The 10,213-nt window shown below is 31.9% G+C and overlaps 1 protein-coding gene across 2 annotated transcripts in view; it reads right to left on the reverse strand.

The window, feature by feature from the left end:
* LOC111084989 overlaps positions 1-8,681 on the reverse strand; it is a 12,568-nt gene extending 3,887 nt beyond the window's left edge. Inside the window, exons 1-2 of one of the 2 annotated variants that reach the window (XM_022381804.1) lie at positions 8,338-8,681; positions 2,060-2,120 (exon numbers count right to left, since the gene is read on the reverse strand). The gene's annotated coding sequence lies outside the window, so the exon portion shown is untranslated. The remainder of the gene's footprint in view (positions 1-2,059; positions 2,121-8,337) is intronic. The other variant, XM_022381803.1, reaches the window with a different exon arrangement.
* Positions 8,682-10,213: the final 1,532 nt, after the last annotated feature.

Below are 10,213 nucleotides of genomic sequence, written 5' to 3' on the forward strand. Positions count from 1 at the left end.
CATTGTTTGTAATAACTATTTGTAATAACCGTTATTGTAAATTGTATTATTCTTTGTATATTAAAATATATTTGTATTTAAGAAAAAACTGTGTGTATCAGTCTTGTTGACAAATATCATAAATTGGATATATATCGGCATTTAGTTAACTACTAAATCTAAATTACCTCAGTTTTAGGCTATTTGAAATTATAATACGTAACAGTAGGTATAGTACATTAAAGTGTATGAGACATCACACGATAAAGGTATAGTACGAATAGTTTGTGAAATATTACACGTAAACAGATATAGTAGGAACCAATGTGTGTGAGATATCACACGGCAAAAGATATATTACCAACTAATTTTGTGTGAGATATCGTACGTAAACAGATATAGTAGGAACCAATGTGTGTGAGATATCACACGGCAACAGATATAGTACAAACATGTATGTGAGATATCACGCGGCAACAGATATATTACGAACTAATTTTTTGTGAGATATCGTACGTAAACAGATATAGTAGGAACCAATGTGTGTGAGATATCACACGGCAACAGATATATTACGTCTTGAACATTATTATATTCTTCATGTGTATTATTACGTTTTCATTTACATTATTAGAGGTGTGTGAGATATTAGGTATAGTACGGCTAGTGTGTGAAATATTGCACGTGAACAGCTATAGGTGAGTGAGACGAAACAACGGATGAGATACCACGTGTGAGTATTGTACGAAGTGACCATGTAACTCTGCAGTGAATGTTTAAATGAAGTTACTTTCTGATAAACAAACTTTTACTCACCAACCTGGAACCTACAGTAGAGAAAGACATAATAAAGTAAGTACAAAGTAACCAAGAATATGTTCTTTACCGAAGTCACTCATTAATCAATAATTTTGCTCTTTATCACGTGAACGTTTTTTTAATCACATATATTCACCTCCTTTTTAAGAGTACCAGATTCTAGACACAAAGATAGAGTACTAAATTAGTTGTTTTTGCTTGTTTATTTATTGTTAACAGGAAAGCTACACAATGGGCTATCTATGTTCTGCCCACCACGAGTATCGAAACCCAATGTTTAGCGTTATAAGCCTTCAGATTATCGCTGAGCCACCGTGGTCGCTAAATAATAAAGATAATAAATAATAATCTGAACTTATATTGTTTTGGATCGTTTGTATTCTTGTTGAATAAAGGCAAAACAGTCAGTTGGAATAAGATCCTTTAATTTTCATACGACACCATTTAAACAGATAACTTATTTATTATGCATTACAATCAGGTATAACTCTAATAATAAAACACAGATCATAGACAACTTCAAGAAACAATCGACAATAATGAAATAAACAAACATAGAAAATTAAAAAAAAAGAGAGAGATTAAAATGAGATACAATACTTAAATAACTTTGTTTAGCGTAAACGGATTGGGACAAATCAGCAGAAACTTAATTAAAAGTAAATGTGAAATTGAAATGCATGACGTTATTTTCTCTTTGAATTAAAGCTTCGGAACTGGCATGTGTAAAGTGTTGTTGAAGAAAAACAAGTGATATACTTTACAAACAATCGTAACTATGGCTACAGTGTTGTAAACTTAACAATTTCCACATGTTGATAACAACGTCTTTTGCCGTTGGTACTAGATATTCGTTCTCCGAATTTTTTGATGTTTTTCTAGTTTTCTAACCAAACTCGGAATCGATAAACTTTAAAAGGAGCTATTACTGCCATGCTTCCGAAGTACGAACGTATAAAATTACTTTTACAATTGTGGCGTTACCAAGGCAACATTATTCATCTGAACAAAGATGCGTCATTTTCGTGATATCGTCGATGAGTTTCTTCCAATGCTTTTAAATTAAATCTAGTTTTTTGTAGAATATTAGAATATATATATATATTTAGTTAGAATTTAATTATTTCATGGAATTATCGTTCTGTTGAAGTCAGATATGTTCCAAAGTGTTTCAATCATTTCTCAAATCGAACCGAAGTGTGTTTTTTTTTGGGGGGGGGGGATATCTGCTGTGTCCACCGAGGGGAATCCGAAGACTTACCGCTGTCCCACAGAGGGATCCGAAGTTCTGTTTTTAGACACAGTCTTGTCAAATATCACATCTATGGAAAAGGCAAGGAAAAAGTATGTAATAAATTCCGAAACTTCTAAAATTGATTAAGTTTTCCCCCATTTCTCGCTAGCTGCTAGTTACATATAATAAATAGGATACACATACTCCCTCGTTTCCCCTAACAAATACCCCTATACACACCTGTTTACATCCTTGCTATCATGTTGAAACACTCATAAAGTTTTTATTACACCTCTGCTGTCATGTTAAAATACTCACAGACTTGTTGCTGTCAAGAATTTCATTAAATATCATAAAATTACTGTTGATTTCTTCTACTGATTTGCCAGTCAAATCCAGAATTATAAACCAAACAAACTAGACTTACCACTGGAGTCATCGGCTTACCAAATCCAGAATTATAAACCAAACAAACTAGACTTACCCCTGGAGTCATCGGCTTACCAAATCCAGAATTATAAACCAAACAAACTAGACTTACCACTGGAGTCATCGGCTTACCAAATCCAGAATTATAAACCAAAAAACTAGACTTACCACTGGAGCCATCGGCTTACCAAATCCAGAATTATAAACCAAACAAATCAGACTTACCACTGGAGCCATCGGCTTACCAAATCCAGAATTATAAACCAAACAAACTAGACTTACCACTGGAGCCATCGGCTTTTTCTAAACTAGTTATATATTGTACGCATCAAATGAGCGAATTCATTCATATGTGATCAGGTCTTCAGGGTGAATGTTGTAAAAGTTAAAAACATCAAATTACTCAGTATGATGTAAATTATGGACCTCACCGACAGTATAAGAATATTTAATAATATCGGTCGTGCAATCCACACTTACACATAAACATCTTTCGTATCATTTCTTGGTTAAGAATTATATGAAGAGGGAAATTAATTGAGTCATTTTTTTTCTGTCCATTTAATGATAGAAATGGTTTATTTAATTATCTTGTTTTGCTTATTTTCATCCTTTTAAAATGATTTGGGATGATTTTTTATTAAATGTGAAACCAAACTAATCACAATTACTTATTCTACCAACCCGAATTTTGAGCAACGTTTACTCATTCTTCCGTCTTCTATTAATCATTAATTGATGTAAACTACACTTTAAACATTGAAGAGAAAATGTATTAATTTGTAAACATGAAATTAGAACGAACAACTCTGTAAACATGAGATTGGAAAAACTCATTAAACCACAGAAGTAATTACCACAAATCACAGATTTAGAGCAATTCCACAAAATTTCTAAGACACAATGTTGAATAAGAAGTCGTAGCAATTCTATAATATTGGTTTGTTTCTCAAATTGTTTATAATACTTACAAGTTTATTTGTTGTTTTTTTGCCAGATTTGATTGTAAAATTTTTAACATCAATCCAAATATATATAAAAATGTGTTAGAGCAATTGATTCAATGAAAATCGTTTCTTCTCCTAATGATAACTATACACTAGCCTTCGCTCGAGTATTTTATTACACACTACAGAGATAGAAAAAAAGCATGAAAAGTAATTCTATCTTACATGAACTTCAGTTTCTGTTCTAGAGTTTGAATACATATTAGAGTTCGACAAAATAATAATACAGTTGTGGTTCAAACGCATGTACGTACACAGTATAACGCTACATCAGCATAGAAAACTTTACCTCCATTACAACTCAACTTAGATTATCATTGGCTGGTTAGATAACCCCCTGTTGCGTACATTTCTGGAAATAGAAGAACTTAGTTATGAGAAAACCAATGTTCTGAATTTTTAATATACAAGAAGACCATTTTTCTTATAAGAACTAACCTTATTCTGCTTAAATTACTTATTAGCAAACCAAGTGTATCTTTAAATGATTTTCCTCACGCGTGTGTATATAACTACAAAATTTAGTGAATATGAAATGCTTTGTAATCTCGTTAATATATAATATGACTGTAACTCCGGTAAGTCTTATAAAATATATTACTCAACCTTTCGTTTCTGTCATAATCATCGAATACTAGTCTGTGAAAATTTAAATTTCTTTGTAATAATAACAATCAGTTGTCCGGTAAATCATTATATTTTTCGGATTACAAATACCTGTAATAAATTCGCAAGACTACGTTTTATTTTTGAATAGTTTTTTTTTCTATTCGTCTATTAAACTTGTTACTCCATTAGATATTTTGAATATACTCTTAAATCTATATTTTTAACATTAATTTTCTAAATGACATATCAAAAATATATAAAAGTATATACTTCCAGACTAGCCCCACTATGTGTATTTAATATCGCAAGTTTTCAACAACACTTCAAAAGTGAATAAAACTTTTGCAAAAACGTTCTGTGAAGAAACTAGCAAATAAAAGTCTGAATGTATTCTTTCAACAACTGATTGGCTGAAAAACTGAGTAAGATATAGGAAAAACGCTACCATGATACTTTCCATAAAGGTTGAGTTATTCCAGTGGTCACAAACCTCTTCCAATTTTTATTAGCTACACGTGTGTATGTGTATTTTCTATAAAGTATTTACAGTGGTCATAAATCTTTTCCAGTTTTTGTTAGACATACGTAGTATGTATGCATATTTTCTATAAAGATTGAGTTTCTACAGTCGTCACAAACTCCTTCCAGTTTATATTAGACATACGTGTGTACGTGTATTTTCTATAAATATAAGGTTTTTACAGTCGTCACAAACCCTTGCCAGTTTTTATTAAACACTAGCTGGAGTACCCGTCTCCTGGACGGAAGTTATGTACATTCATGATTAATTAAAGGCTATCTTAGGACATGAAAAGTTGCTTCCCTGAAATGTAATTGTAAAAACCGCAAAACGCAAAGTGCAAAACTGAAAATTTGTATGTACCCCCCGCATGGACCTAATGAACCTCTTTACCAATTTTAGTGAAGATCCATCTACACCATGCGAAATAGCTGCATGGACATACAACAGACGACAGAGAGTACTATTAGATTTATAGAGATACGTGTGCATGTATGTATGTATGTATTTAAAACCACTGTTACGTGATAAAGCATGAAATTTAATATATATTTACGTGAGAAAGCATAGCTATGTACAAATTATACATATTATATACATATATATATTAAGAGGCTTTGTGATTGTCTTCGCCAGTGAGTGTCTGGTATCTATATAAATATAATAGTACTGTCTGTTGTATATCCATGTAATTACTTCGCAGGGTGTGGATGGATCTTCACTAAAATTGGTACGAAGGTTCATTAAGCCTATGCAGGGATACGTACAAATTTTCAGTTTTGCGCTTTTTATTGGCGTTTTTTACCACTACTTAGTTCCCTGTAGATGGATCTTCACCAAATTTGGTACGAAGGTTCGTTGTGTCCGTGGAGAGATATATAACAATTTCTCAGTTTGGCATTTTGCGATTTGCGCTTTTTATGGGCTTTTTTTTATCTTTTTTTTACAATTACATATAAGGGAAGCAACTTTTCATGTCCTAAGATAGCCTTTCATTAATCATGAATTTACATAATATCCGTCCAGGGAACGAGTACTCCAGCTAGTAAATAATAAAACTAAAAACTACTCCTCACATCACTCCAATAATTTTCTATTCAATATAAGAAATGCGAGTTCTAGAGATGATTCTCCGTGTTTCACAACATGTATGTCAGTCATTATAAGATAAAGAATGCAACATGAAATATAGTTGATTCTTTCATCAACTATGGTATGGGTGTGTCTCTCTCGTTAGTAGTTTATCATCACGTCAAATCTGAAATTCATGTTTCTCGGTAGTTTCACCCTTTATAAATATATGTTATCTAATTTAAAAAGAGATCACTTATTTTATCCTGATTAATCTTTCATATTTCAAGGACGAAGGAAAATGTCAAACTGTTTACTAATTCCATACACGGAAACTATCGATCTTCACTACCTTGCCTGGTTCTAGCTATAACATTTTCTATGAAATAAATAGAGGTAACGTTAGGCTTATTTCTAACTTCACTAAAGATTCCTTTTAAAACTTTATTTCTATTTTTTTCTCTCTTGTTTTCGTTCACATTACGTCTAAAACACGTATGATTTAGTTTACACCTTAATGTCCTACATTAAGGAAAACTAGAACGTTTCTAGTTTCTCCAAGGAAAAAAAAAACTTATTACTAACACCAGGAAATTAAGGTGATATATTAGTTTCAAGGAATATGCATTATAATGAATAATACACAACTAGCGTCTGAACACAATGTATATATTTATTAATTCTACTATTGAGTATGAACAATAAAACAAAACTAAAAATATCGATTTACTTTGCGTCTAAAGAACCGAGTTGCATTATTAGGCTTTGGCTTAAATAGCCTTAAGATCATCAAAATTGGAAAACGATTACGTTTCTGCTTATAAAGTTTATTAAATTAACAAATGATTTTATCGGGCTTTATATTTTAGAATCGAAATAATACTTACAGAACAACAATGCAGATCAATTATTCGTGTAGTGTGCTTAACAGAACAACAATACAGATCAATTATTCGTGTAGTGTGCTTAGAAAAATTGCATATTCATAATATCTTGAATTTTTTAAATAATTTCTCATAGAGTTTTTAAAATAATTATATGTTTTTGTACCAGTAAGAATAGTGGCTTCATTTTTAGAGTTTCAAAATTTTTCCGTATTGCAGGTTTCATTTTTCCACATGCTATTTGTGTTTGTCAGATGCTTTCAGATATTACAGTGTTTTTATTTTGTAGTACGTGATTCGAATTGTAAACAGTAATATTCAAAACTATCGGAATTTGGTCATAGGTCTTTTTTTTCCTTTACAAAAAGACACCCATTTCATTTCTTGAAAGTATTTACTCATATTTTTTTTCTTAAGAATTTAATTCTTTTTGTTTTTACAAACTTTTGTTTAGAGGGGGAAAATTGGGGCACTCAAATTTATGCGAACGTTTCACAATAAAATGCTGATTAGCTGTTTTCTTTTTCTATCAAACGTTATTTCTTATAATTTTGTTGCTTTCTTGGCCTCGCTGAAATGTTTTATGCGTATTTACGGAAAGGGACTTCATATTAAATTTTTTTTTATATTAATGACCCCAAAAGTAGAGCATGAATAAAACTCGCTAAAATATATTCACAGTTTAATTCAGTGAATTCCCATTTTCAGGTCTGGTACGGCCTGTTGGTTAGGGCGCTCGATTCACTATATACAAGTCGTGGGTTCGAATCCCGCTACCGAATATTCTCACCGTTACGTCGTGGGGGCGTTATAATCCCACTTTTCGTTGGTAAAGAGTAACCTTGGAGTTAGTGGTGGGTGGTGTTGACTAACTGCCCTCCCTCTGTCACTTCTAAATTAGGAACGGCTAGTGCAGATAACTCTCAAGTAGCTTTTCGCGAAATTCAAACAACAAATTCGTTTACATGTTCAATTTTATGATCATATCACAAGCACAAGTTGGGAATGAATTGACCACTTAAGTTATTTTGTTTTTTAACTAAAATATTTTTTCATTTGTACGGTTAATTTTCGTTTTCAGCTAATGACATACAATGTTTTGTGATAACTGTGCTCTTCATCGGTAGATTTCTCTGTTCAAGAAGGAGAACGGTAGCATAAACTAATTACCTGATATTTGTTACATCTTCACACTGAGGTTCTTGACTAAGAATTCAGTCAATGTGCACTTTTTGTTTTCACTTTGCTTTGTCTGAGCTGCTAAAGTTAAGATAGGGTGGCGGCTAAAAACTTACTGTCATAGTCGCCTCATTAACCTTACTTAAAAGATGGTTATACTAAGTGATAATTCAGAGTTATTGTAAAGAAAACTTCTAGGTATTTCAGATTCTGAAATTGCGGTTTTGTAATATATGATGTTTGTTGAATCAAGATTCAACTTGGGAATATTTTCTCTAATATTTTCAACTGTTTCACCACACAAAGATGTTTAAAAAGCATTTAATTAGTTTACCAATTATTATTATTTTTTAATTACATCCAACGTAATCAAGTTTAGGTCTAATACATTCAATGATTGCAAGTGCTTTTTATCATATTTATTTGGTATAAGGTCGATTTATATTTTAATTTGTTGAGTAAAAGTTTTGAGAAATATTTCTTAATCAATTATTGAAAACTTCATCAAATAAAAAACAACTTAGACGTAAGAAACTTGTATTCCAACACGAAAAATAATTTTAACGAGGTGCTAATTTGAAATGATGAGCAAACTTTACTACTCACCTGTTCCTTGTTTGAAAGTCCTGTCCCATGCGTTGCTTCAGTTCCACCTTTGTAATTGTATATTGAAGCGTAAAAGAGTTAACTTAAAAAAAGAGGTCGCGCTTAATGCATTATCAGTCCCATCTTCCCATAGGTGAAACTGACAATGTATATTCTACGATCATGACGTTCATCAGATATCCACTTAACACCACCGAGGTGTTGTTTGATGAACTGTTCCCTTGGCGATAGATATTGGAACGTGTATGTGTTTCTATTTACGATCTTTTTAGTGTTTTCTATTGATTATTAACACGCGGAAAACTTTAACTCGGGATTTTATGCTGATAAACTGCGTGAGACTGTCCTGCCATCTGTTGTTATTAGGCTTAATTTATTTGCTTCCTAAGTATGGGTGTGATTGGCGCATGTTGGACACATTCCTCAGTATGTCAGTGTGTCAGCTGCGCATGATCCTGTTCGTGTGTCTCAGTTTAACCGTCACAGCATAACGTAACCAAACAGTAACACTACGAAACTCATGTCTTCCTGGAAGTGCTTAAAAAACGGTACTTTTGTGCTCTATTCCAGGTATTCTTAATATCGTCTGCGCAGTTAACATAAACCAGATAGGAATCCGAATAGACTCCATAAGTGATCTTTAGTAGTATACGTACATAGATAGATATAATGTCAGGATAACCAAAATTTCATTGTTTCAATATTTATCTTCATTTGATCAGATAACGGGTTAATCTTCATATTTAATATGCATAGTAAAAATAAAAGATATTAGTATACCTTTTCTTGGTATGCCATACTCCTATATTGACAGTGTAACCACGTTATGGACTAGGATTTTGATATTATTTGGCAATAAACTCCTATGCAACATTTTCTTAAGCCTTTGTCATAAAATATTTAATAGCTTGCTGTCTCAAGGTTTAATTTTTGAAGTAATGTTTAATTAATTATAATTCTTTCTCGAGTAAGCCTAGGAAGACCAAAACTATTTCTTTGAAGCATTTACTGATGAAAGATTAAAAAAATTAATATATTTTACTGTGCTCTCTTTTTTCTGCTACGTACACATGAAAACTTGCAAAGCATTTAAGCATTATTCGAGATTTTCAGGGCTGCCATAAAGTACAGTTGAAGCATTTCTTGCTTGTAACCCCCTCCCACCTAAGGTATATATATATATATATATATTATGTTTCATGCATCATCTAATAATAAGGTAATTGTGTGAATAAGTTTTAAGATTTGTTAAAAGCAGAGAAATAGAGAGGTTGATAACTTCCAAAATACATGTTTTCGAAGTGTGTATTAATTTGTAAAGCAAATTAAGGAATTCTACAGGTTTTGAAAGCCTGACATTTTTCCGATTGATTGAATGCGTCTTTTTTTTAATCGGGTTTTCCTTGATAAATTAAAAAATGCCCCTCAGTGGCACATCGGTATGTCTGCGGACTTACAACGCTAGAATCCGGGTTTCGATACCCGTGGTGGGCAGAGCACAGATAGCCCATTATGTAGCTTTGTGCTTAATAACAAACAAACAATAAATTAAAACCAGCGTTTGCTTAAAATAATAATAGACTCTTCCTGTTAAACTTCATCACTTATCACTTTAACATAGGTTAAAATTAAAGTCTTGATTAGTTTTAATTTTCATCAACTGAATTCAAACTATACACACATATTTGATAATTCGTGGGACTAACTTCGAAGAACAAAGGTTAAAGTCTTTGTTAGTCTTAACTTCCACAAACTGAATTCAAACAAAAATAAGATTGTTCAAATGTTTACTATTTTATATTTATGAAATTAACATTATATTAGTGTGTTTAGTTAATGCTTTGGTAAGCTGAGTGTAGCGCGTGATGTAGCGAAC

This window comes from Limulus polyphemus, unplaced genomic scaffold (genome assembly GCF_000517525.1).
Source record: "Limulus polyphemus unplaced genomic scaffold, Limulus_polyphemus-2.1.2 Scaffold193, whole genome shotgun sequence".
NCBI classification, from domain to species: domain Eukaryota; kingdom Metazoa; phylum Arthropoda; class Merostomata; order Xiphosura; family Limulidae; genus Limulus; species Limulus polyphemus.